Source organism: Lolium perenne, chromosome 1 (genome assembly GCF_019359855.2).
Source record: "Lolium perenne isolate Kyuss_39 chromosome 1, Kyuss_2.0, whole genome shotgun sequence".
In the NCBI taxonomy this organism is placed as follows: domain Eukaryota; kingdom Viridiplantae; phylum Streptophyta; class Magnoliopsida; order Poales; family Poaceae; genus Lolium; species Lolium perenne.
This window is the reverse complement of record NC_067244.2, coordinates 106,983,078-106,994,131: the sequence shown is the minus strand read 5'-3', so window position 1 is coordinate 106,994,131 and position 11,054 is coordinate 106,983,078.

Genomic DNA, 11,054 nt, shown 5'->3' with positions numbered 1-11,054 from the left:
TATGAAGTACCGAAGTACTAAAAAATAAGCACAAGGAGGAATTTGAGGTGCTTGAAAATAAGCTCAAGGAGGAGCATAAAGCATACAAGAAAAAACTTGAAGAGGAAGGTCTACAATTTTTCCATGCAATAATCACGAACAATCCTCAGGATAATGTTACCCTAGTTAAAGAAACCAATTCCTCTCCTCCATGCAGCAGTCAAGTTGAACCCTCTGAAATATCGAAGCAAGAAGACGAAGCTTTGCATAGTAATAAGATCCATGAAGAAAAAAAGAATGACTCAGCTAGTATGATTAATTCGGTTATAGAAGCCGAATCAAAAAGTACATGTGCTGATTTTTTTGAATCAAAAGATGCAAACTTCATCGGGCAATATTATGGCGAATGCGAAACAACCATGCTTGACTTTTCTGGATGTAAGGGAGCTTACATGCTGCCCTATGAATTTTGTGCCAATGAAACCGATGATTGTAAAGAGCAGAAAAATATGGCCGAACAATGTTCTCTTGATGAAGAGCATCAAAGTGAAGAGGTACAAAATTCAGAACAGCAAGAAGACAAGACATTGGAGAATAATCCAAAGGTGGGTAAATATATTGTTCGGGTCATGAGACTATCATATTATCCCAACGTCTTCAAAGAGGTATATCCAGCAAATAATTTACTTATTTTTTGATTTGGTCAAAACCATATTGTTGATGCATCTATTAGCAAGATTTTCATAAGAAACTTTGAAAGACCAATGAGGAGAAGTAATTTATTTGTTAGAAATATAATTGCTACACAACATATCGGTCAACATGTTGTACCATTTAGAAAGACCGATAGTGAAAAATTATTACAGCAAAGGCTTTCCACATTGTTTCATTTTAATTTTATATCTACACGAGTAGCTTTGCTTACTTCATACTTGGCTTACATTTGGTCTCAAATGAGACATGTGTGTTATAACTATTTTGGTTTCAGAAATTCAAAGCCAAGGTTAGTGTCTTGTGATAAAGCCGATGATACTATAACAAATTATTCAAACACATCGGAAAAACAGTGTAAAAAATAACACATAGCTGAACGGGGTGATGTAAAATCTGAACCATTCGGTTGCTTAATTTCAAAGCCGTTCTCACAGCAAGATCGGCTGGAAGATAAAAGGTGTACCTTCAAATTGAGCATGTGTGATCATATCTTTGATATATTGATGAAGAGCGATTATATTAGAATACTTGATCACAATGTTGAGCCATTAGTACAAAGACGAATCTATTGCAAGTTGCATGATTCGTTTAAGCATAGTACTCGGAATTGCATCATGTTCCATCAAATAGTACAATCGGCCATTGATAAAGGATGATTAAAATTTGTTGAAACACAAATAGATAGCCAATTTATTTCGATTGGTATGGATGTTCAAAAGTTATTGGATCGGTTATCTGTAGCCAATTCATATGATGGTGAGAAGGTACACACGAAAGATAATGGGATCAAGCTTTCAAGTGAAGAAATTATTGAAGAGCATGTTGAAGACATTTTTGAAACTGGGTATTCCATTGAAGGTACACCAAGGACGTCAAGCACTGGGGGGAAACAAGAAAATTCAAAAATCGATGGACGCAAAACGAAACAGGACATAGGCCGTGATAAGCACAAGAGTAAGAAAATTAAAGTCACCTTCGCAGAGTTATTGGAGAAATACAAGAAGGAGAGTGAAGCAAAAAGTGTTTATCGGCCAAGTATTGCAAAGTCATCAAGATTACCCCCAACGAGAAAGTCTAAAGACCGGGATTGGCAAAGTGAGAAGTTCAATGCAGCATCTTCGTATCCTCCCTTTGGACCACCAATGCCAATGTCATGGATACCTCTCTATGCTGATTTTTATTCATATCCATCATGGAACAGGTATGATCGAAGGGCACATTACCCATCCTATTCTAGAACATCTAACCAAAGTTATGCAGCTCCGAGAAGATCATCATTTGATCAACAATCATATGTCAAAGACCGTTTCAATAAAAAAGTATCGGTTAGGAGCCCAATGATTAAGAAGGAAGTGGTCAAGCAAGTTTATCGAGTGAAAAAGGATGGTCGCAAGTGTGATGTTTCAGATTCGGTATCAAATAAAAAACAGCCGATCAAGTTGACCTTGGCTACAGAAGACAAAGAGATGAAGCAAGTAAATGTCGAAGTGCTAAATCTGAATAAGTAAAGTTGATAGTGCCTGAGGCTAAGGAAGAAACGCTAATGTGCAAAACTAAATCACAGCCGGGATGCCCACTCGGCTTAACAAGCTGGCAAGAGAGAAAGCTGAAATGGCTTAGTGCCGAAAGCTGAAGACAAAGAACATGGCATGGGTCCCTAAGGAACGACCTCAAAGTAAGGAGGATGTGCAAGTTCCTATTGCAGGAATAGCGATAAGGATGAAGGAAGAAAAGACCGAGGCTAGCAAACAATCAAAAAAGAATTTTCTATCATATACTAAGAGGTTTCGGTCAGCACATCATACATATTATTCAGCCATGCCATTTATGCCTATGCCATGTAGCATATCCTCAGGTATGATCAGTTACCCTCCATGGTTTTATTTTAATCCGTGGATGCATTATAATTCTTTACATCATCAAAGGGTATTACCAAAATGTTATTCATTTGGTTTGTTGCAATTTTGTTGCTAATCTGAGAGGCCGAAATGTTTAGAGTTCATAATCAGAGTTGTTTTATTTTGTTTATTTCGGCTATACATACTTTGGTGGATGAATTATACATGCCTTTGAGGCAAACACCACATGGCCGATACTTATCCTATCGCCCTGATAGAATTATCTAATCATGGACGATGTGGCGTGTTAACATCGTCCCTATTCCTATTAAAACACGAGACAAGGTGATACACATATTGAGGCTTCTAGTGATTAATTGGTAGTAGTATAACAAAAATCCAAGGTTTGCCAATGTTTCGACGAATCACTTAATATGTATCTTGATAAATCTCTAGATATATTTTCTACCTTAGATTACTTTAGCATTGCTCATATATCTAGGCAAGACATTTGGAATGCAAATGAGTTAGCAAAACAAGCATCTGGCTACCATGTTAATCGTGGCGTTTTCCATATATCTCATAGGCCGATGTTTGCTCTCGCTATCATAGGTAAGACCGAATTAAATCCCATTGATTCGGTCACTAATGAATGATCTATTGCAGATGAACAAAAAGATTGGAAAGACCTATTGTCAAATATTTGCAGGATCCTAGCAAAAGAACGGATAGAGCTGTTCGGCAGATAGCTTTTAAGTATGCATTAATGGACGATAAGCTTTATAGCCAAACAGTTGACGGTATTCTTTTGAAGTGCTTGGATGAAGATCAAGCAAGGGTCGCTATGGGAGATGTACTTGAAACTATTTGGGATATCCATCAATCGTTAAGATGAAGTGGTTGTTCTCAAAGGTGATTATTTGAAGAAGTTCTACCAAGGTGGCGACCAACCTGAACATAAATGGCCGATATAGAATTATCGTCCTGAGAACCAATGGCCGATGGAGTGTTGACATCGTCCTAGGCAAAAGGTGGAGAAAGTTATTTTCTGGCATGCAAGCTCTGCCAGAAAACAGGGGGGCATGTGTTGATACTCGTTTTGGGCCGATGGCTAATCAAGAACATAATTCGGTGTTCGTCATGACAGATATATTGCTCAATTAGGAAACACCATGTCCACCATTCCAAGTTGTGCCATGATCCAGCTTGATAGCCGATTATGCTAGCAGTCAGAGGTGATCTCGAGGATCGATATATGAAGGCTTCCACTAGAGCTCCTTTAACATGACCTCAAATGAAGAAGTGATATCAACGAAAGTTATGCGTCTCGTTGAAACAAGCAACTTTGGTTTTTGAGTCATCGCGATCCGAGTTTGTATGCAATTTGTGGAGCTAAAATACTGCTAGAACTCGAATTACCCGAGGTGGGGCACCCGACCATAGAGGCCTCTAGGGTAAGGCGCGAGCCAAATTGAAAAAGTGACGAAAACGTCAGAATTGATATATTTTCTTGCGAGCTTGATGAGACGATCAAGATGAACTCGGATGGAAAAGTGGTCAACATGAAAGTTCTTCGTTTTTTCTAGACGAACAACTTTGTTGTTTGCAAGATTTTGATTTGAGGTCGTTTACTGCCTCGAAAAGGGCACGCAATGTGCAGATACGTTTTTGACAAAACAGTTATAGAAAGTTTGGACCAAACCATCCGAATTGGACCCAATCTAGGGTTTTGGACGTGAATCCAACCCTTCATCTTGCACGGAAAGTCCAGCCGCCCTTTATATACATGAGGGGTGATGGTCGATTGAACCAACACCAATCGAACAAATCAATCTACTACTTTTTCGTGTTCATCTACTTTTATCTCTCTCTCGTTGTATCTTTCTTCTCGTTCTTTGTTGTTCTTCAGGATTGGAGGCTGCGAATCCACGATGTCCTAGGGGCGGTCAGGCCGACCTAGGGCAGCCCATAGCCGCCGCAAGCCCTGACGGGGTCCCTCCCGGGCGAGCGGGGTTTCGGGTCTACAAAAGCGCTCGCTGGACTGTCTTGCGTATCGCGCTTCCGGAGAGCCTCCCTCGGCGCATGCTACCGCGCATCGCGCTCGGCATCGAGGGTACACGGCGATGTGTTCATGTGCAAACAGTATGCATGATAGGTTGTTCTTTGTTTTCAAAGTGAATGCAATGCTAGAATTCCTAGTAGTGGATAGCCACCCTGAACCCCCCCTATTAGGTAAATGATTTGCCGTACCTGGCTACTATCAAAATTATCGCCGCTCTTGTATTTGTTTGGTGGTTTACAAAAGTTTACAAAACTTTGAAAACTAGCAACCTTAATGCACACCTGGGTGGATTGGTTCTCAGGGCCACATTGTGGTTGTCTTTGCCTGAGGGTGCGCATATGTTGAGTGGCTACTCAGGGCTACATTGTGGTTGTCTTCGCTTGAGAGTGCACTTGTGGACCGCCACCCAGGAACAAAGAGATTTGTAGGTCTTCACTATTTTAGATAGCTTCCAGTGCAGCCTTATGGTATATGGCTCTGCCAAGATTCTTAAGTTGTGGAGGTTCATCCTGTTGTCAGATCAGAGGGTGGTAGCAGAATTGTAGGAGTAACAGGTCTGGCTGGTATGGGTGAACTTCTCTTCCCAAAGGTCTTGTCTCATCTTACTCTTGGGTAGGATGGGTCTTAAGGTGAAAGTGCACAACCTCTCGAGAGTTAAATCTAAGATCTTAGCCGTTTCCCCGGTCATGGACAATTTGAGCTACTAGGCAGTGATTGTACTGAAGAATCTCAACACCCCTTTTGTTTTCCAAAGTCAATTAAAATTCACTAGAGACCCTTCATGGTGTGTCATGGTGAGCCTTCTGAACACCCATGATGGATTTCGAAGTTACCTTAATAAACTTCGTGGTGTGTCATGGTGCGCCATCTGAACACCCACGACGAATTTCAAAGTTATCAAATATAGGACAAAAATGGCTTTATGCAAATAGCCTAGCTCCACCAACCAAATTCATGTAGTTAGTCTTTTCAAAACTGCCACCAAATAGGTGTCATTTGCCAGTACATCATTGTACTGACCTCCATTCGTGGGGCTGCATATTCAAACGTGCAGGTCGCTCTGATGAAGGTTAATGATAGGATCTCGAGTCTACATTCCAACATGTCTACCTGTGGCGCATGATGAAGATGGATGCTCCATATTATTTTATTTCTGCTGTGTTAGACACTTTGAACTTTATTTGAATGCTAGTCATTTGGACTATGCAAGTTGTATTTCCCTTATTTGTCGTACCGGATCATTACGTTGTAATATTGATACTATTGCTATGAATGCTATATTTTGTATTGTGGTGCTATCAGTGATCCAGGGAGTAGCACTGAATACAGGTGTTCTACCTTTGTTTAAAGGTGGGACGTTACAAAAATGGTATCAAAGCATAGTGTTGCCTGTAGGATCGAGACCCTAGGTTTGGATTAAAAATAGGAAGACCCTAGGATGAAATTATTTTATAATCCTATTTCAATCAAAAAAAAGGTTTGCTTTGTGAACTTATAGTACTCTCATCTATTCCATCTTCAAAAAAATGTTTTCCTCTTTCCTTAGATGACCCAACTCATGAAAACCATCAAGGAAGACGAGCAAGTAGCCATATTCTTTAGCTTGTTAAGGTAGTCAAGAGACGTTAGATGACCCCATTGACTCACATGTATTCCGTTATGCGCTTTTGTATTGTCCTAAACTTGATGTATGGTGGTACCTGATGACGCGTAAAGCACACGCCCGTTGGGAACCCCGAGAGGAAGGTGTGATGCGTACAGCGGAAAGCTTTTCCCTCAGTAAGAAACCAAGGTTGTCGAACCAGTAGGAGTCAACAAGCACGTTGAAGGTTGATGGCGGCGGAGTGTAGTGCGGCGCAACACCAGGGATTCCGGCGCCAACGTGGAACCTGCACAACACAACCAAAGTACTTTGCCCCAACTTAACAGTGAGGTTGTCAATCTCACCGGCTTGTTGTAACAAAGGATTAGATGTATAGTGTGGATGATGATGTTTGAAGAAAACAGTAAGAACGAGTATTGCAGTAGATTGTATTCGATGTAAAGAATGGACCGGGGTCCACAGTTCACTAGTGGTGTCTCTCCCATAAGATAAATAGCATGTTGGGTGAACAAATTACAGTTGGGCAATTGACAAATAAAGATGGCATGACAATGCACATACATGTTATGAAGAGTAGTGTGAGATTCAATTGGGCATTACGACAAAGTACATAGACCGCTATCCAGCATGCATCTATGCCTAAAAAGTCCACCTTCATGTCATCATCCGAACCCCCTCCAGTATTAAGCTGCAAACAACATACAATTGCATTAAGTATGGTGCGTAATGTAATCAACAAATACATTCTTAGACATAGCATTGATGTTTTATCCCGAGTGGCAACAGCACATCCACAACCTTAGAACTTTCTGTCACTGTCCCAGATTTAATGGAGGCATGAACCCACTATCGAGCATAAATACTCACTCTTGGAGTTACAAGTAACAACTTGGCCAGAGCCTCTACTAATAACGGAGAGCATGCAAGATCATAAACAACACATAGATGATAGATTGATAATCAACATAACATAGCATTCATTATTCATCGGATCCCAACAAACGCAACATGTAGCATTACAGATAGATGATCTTGATCATGTTAGGTAGCTCACAAGATCCAACAATGATAGCACAATTAGGAGAATACGAACATCTAGCTACTTCTATGGACCCATAGTCCAGGGGTGAACTACTCACACATCAGTCCGGAGGCGACCATGGCGGTGAAGAGTCCTCCGGGAGATGATTCCCCTCTCCGGCAGGGTGCCGGAGGCGATCTCCTGAATCCCCCGAGATGGGATTGGCGGCGGCGGCGTCTCTGGAAGGTTTTCCGTATCGTGGCTCTCGATACTGGGGTATTCGCGACGAAGACTTCAAGTAGGCGGAAGGGCGGAGTCGGAGGGCTGACGAGGGGGCCACACGCTAGGGCCGCGCGGGCCCCCCCTTGGGCTGCGCTGTCCTAGTGTGGCGGCGCCTCGTCGCCCCACTTCGTTTCCCTTTCGGTGTTCTGGAAGCTTCGTGGAAAAATAAGCCCCTGGGCGTTGATTTCGTCCAATTCCGAGAATATTTCCTTACTAGGATTTCTGAAACCAAAAACAGCAGAAAACAACAACTGGCTCTTCGGCATCTTGTTAATAGGTTAGTACCGGAAAATGCATAAATATGACATAAAGTATGTATAAAACATGTGAGTATTGTCATAAAACAAGCATGGAACATAAGAAATTATCGATACGTTGGAGACGTATCAGCATCCCCAAGCTTAGTTCCTACTCGTCCCGAGTAGGTAAACGATAACAAAGATAATTTCTGAAGTGACATGCCATCATAATCTTGATCAATACTATTGTAAGCACATGTAATGAATGCAGCGATCCAAAGCAATGGTAAAGACAATGAGTAAACAACTGAATCATATAACAAAGACTTTTCATGAATAGTACTTTCAAGACAAGCATCAATAAGTTTTGCATAAGAGTTAACTCATAAAGCAATAAATTCATAGTAAAGACATTGAAGCAACACAAAGGAAGATTAAGTTTCAGCGGTTGCTTTCAACTTGTAACATGTATATCTCATGGATAATTGTCAATACAGAGTAATATGATGAATGCAAATATGCAAGTATGTAAGAATCAATGCACAGTTAACACAAGTGTTTGCTTCTAAGGTGGAAGGAAGTAGGTAAACTGACTCAACATAAAAGTAGAAGAATGGCCCTTCGCAGAGGGAAGCATTGATTGCTTTATTTGTGCTAGAGCTTTTATTTGAAAACAAGAAACAATTTTGTCAACGGTAGTAATAAAGCATATGTATTATGTAAATTATATCCTACAAGTTGCAAGCCTCATGCATAGATTACCAATAGTGCCCGCACCTTGTCCTAATTAGCTTGGATTACCTGGATTATCACTGCAATACATATGTTTTAACCAAGTATCACAAAGGGGTACCTCTATGCCGCTTGTACAAAGGTCTAAGGAGAAAGCTCGCATTGAATTTCTCACTTTTTATTATTCTCAACTTAGACATCCATACCGGGACAACATAGACAGCATATAATGGACTCCTCTTTAATGCATAAGCATTCAACAACAGATAATATTCTCATAAGAGATTGAGGATTGTTGTCCAAACTGAAACTTCCACCATGGATCATGGCTTTAGTTAGCGGCCCAATGTTCTTCTCTAACAATATGCATGCTCAAACCATTCAACTCATAGTAAATCGCCCTTACTTCAGACAAGATGAACATCCATAACAACTCACATGATATTCAACAAAGGGTAGTTGATGGCGTCCCCAGGAACATGGTTATCGCACAACAAGCAACTTAATAAGAAATAAGATACATAAGTACATATTCAATACCACAATAGTTTTTAGGCTATTTTTCCCATGAGCTATATATTGCAAAGACAAAGGATAGAAATTTAAAGGTAGCACTCAAGCAATTTACTTTGGAATGGCAGAGAAATACCATGTAGTAGGTAGGTATGGTGGACACGAATGGCATAGTTATTGGCTCAAGGATTTGGATGCACGAGAAGTAATCCCTCTCAATACAAGGCTTAGGCTAGCAAGGTTATTTGAAGCAAACACAAGTATGAACCGGTACAGCAAAACTCACATAAAAACATATTGCAAGCATTATAAGACTCTACACTGTCTTCCTTGTTGTTCAAACCCTTACTAGAAAATATCTAGACCTTAGAGAGACCAATCATGCAATCCAAACTTTAGCAAGCTCTATGTATTTCTTCACTAATAGGTGCAAAGTATATGATGCAAGAGCTTAAACATGATCTATATGAGCACAACAATTGCCAAGTATCAAATTATTCAAGACATTATACCAATTACCACATGCAGCATTTTCTGTTTCCAACCATATAACAATTAACGAAGCAGTTTCAACCTTCGCCATGAACATTATGAGTAAAACTAAGGACATATTTGTCCATATGCAACAGCCGAGCTTGTCTCTCTCCCACACAATGAATGCTAGGATCCAACTTTATTCAAACAAAACAAAATAAAAACAAACAGACGCTCCAAGTAAAGCACATAAGATGTGACGGAATAAAAATATAGTTTCACTAGAGGAACCTGATAATGTTGTCGATGAAGAAGGGGATGCCTTGGGCATCCCCAAGCTTAGATGCTTGAGTCTTTTTGAAATATGCAGGGATGAACCACCGGGGCATCCCCAATCTTAGAGCTTTCACTCTCCTTGATCATATTGTATCATCCTCCTCTCTTGATCCTTGAAAACTTCCTCCACACCAAACTCAAAACAACTCATTAGAGGGTTAGTGCATAATCAAAATTCACATGTTCAGAGGTGACATAATCATTATTAACACTTTTGGACATTGCACAAAGCTACTGGAAGTTAATGGAATAAAGAAATCCATCAAGCATAGCAAAACAGGCAATGCGAAATAAAAGGCAGAATCTGTCAAAACAGAACAGTCCGTAAAGACGAATTTTTTAGGTGCACCAGACTTGCTCAAATGAAAATGCTCAAATTTAATGAAAGTTGCGTACATATCTGAGGATCACTCACGTATATTGGCAGAATTTTTTGAGTTGCTGATACGTCTCCGACGTATCGATAATTTCTTATGTTCCATGCCACATTATTGATGTTATCTACATGTTTTATGCACACTTTATGTCATATTCGTGCATTTTCTGGAACTAACCTATTAACAAGATGCCGAAGTGCCGATTCTTTGTTTTCTGCTGTTTTTGGTTTCAGAAATCCTAGTAAGGAAATATTCTCGGAATTGGACGAAATCAAAGCCCAGGGGCCTATTTTCTCATGAAGCTTCCAGAAGTCCGAAGGAGAGACGAAGAGGGGCCACGGAGGGGCCACACCCTAGGGCGGCGCGGCCCCCCCTTGGCCGCGCGGCCCTGTGGTGTGGGGCCCCCGTGCCGCCTCTTGACCTGCCCTTTCGCCTATAAAAAGTCTCCGTGACGAAAACCCCGGTGCGAGAACCACGATACGGAAAACCTTCCGGAGACGCCGCCGCCGCCGATCCCATCTCGGGGATCCGGGAGATCGCCTCCGGCACCCTGCCGAGAGGGGAATCATCTCCGGAGGACTCTACGCCGCCATGGTCGCCTCCGGTGTGATGTGTGAGTAGTCTACCCCTGGACTATGGGTCCATAGCAGTAGCTAGATGGTTGTCTTCTCCCCATTGTGCTATCATTGTCGGATCTTGTGAGCTGCCTAACATGATCAAGATCATCTATCTGTAATTCTATATGTTGCGTTTGTTGGGATCCGATGAATAGAGAATACTTGTTATGTTGATTATCAAAGTTATGCTATGTGTTGTTTATGATCTTGCATGCTCTCCGTTACTAGTAGATGCTCTGGCCAAGTAGATGCTTGTAACTCCAAGAG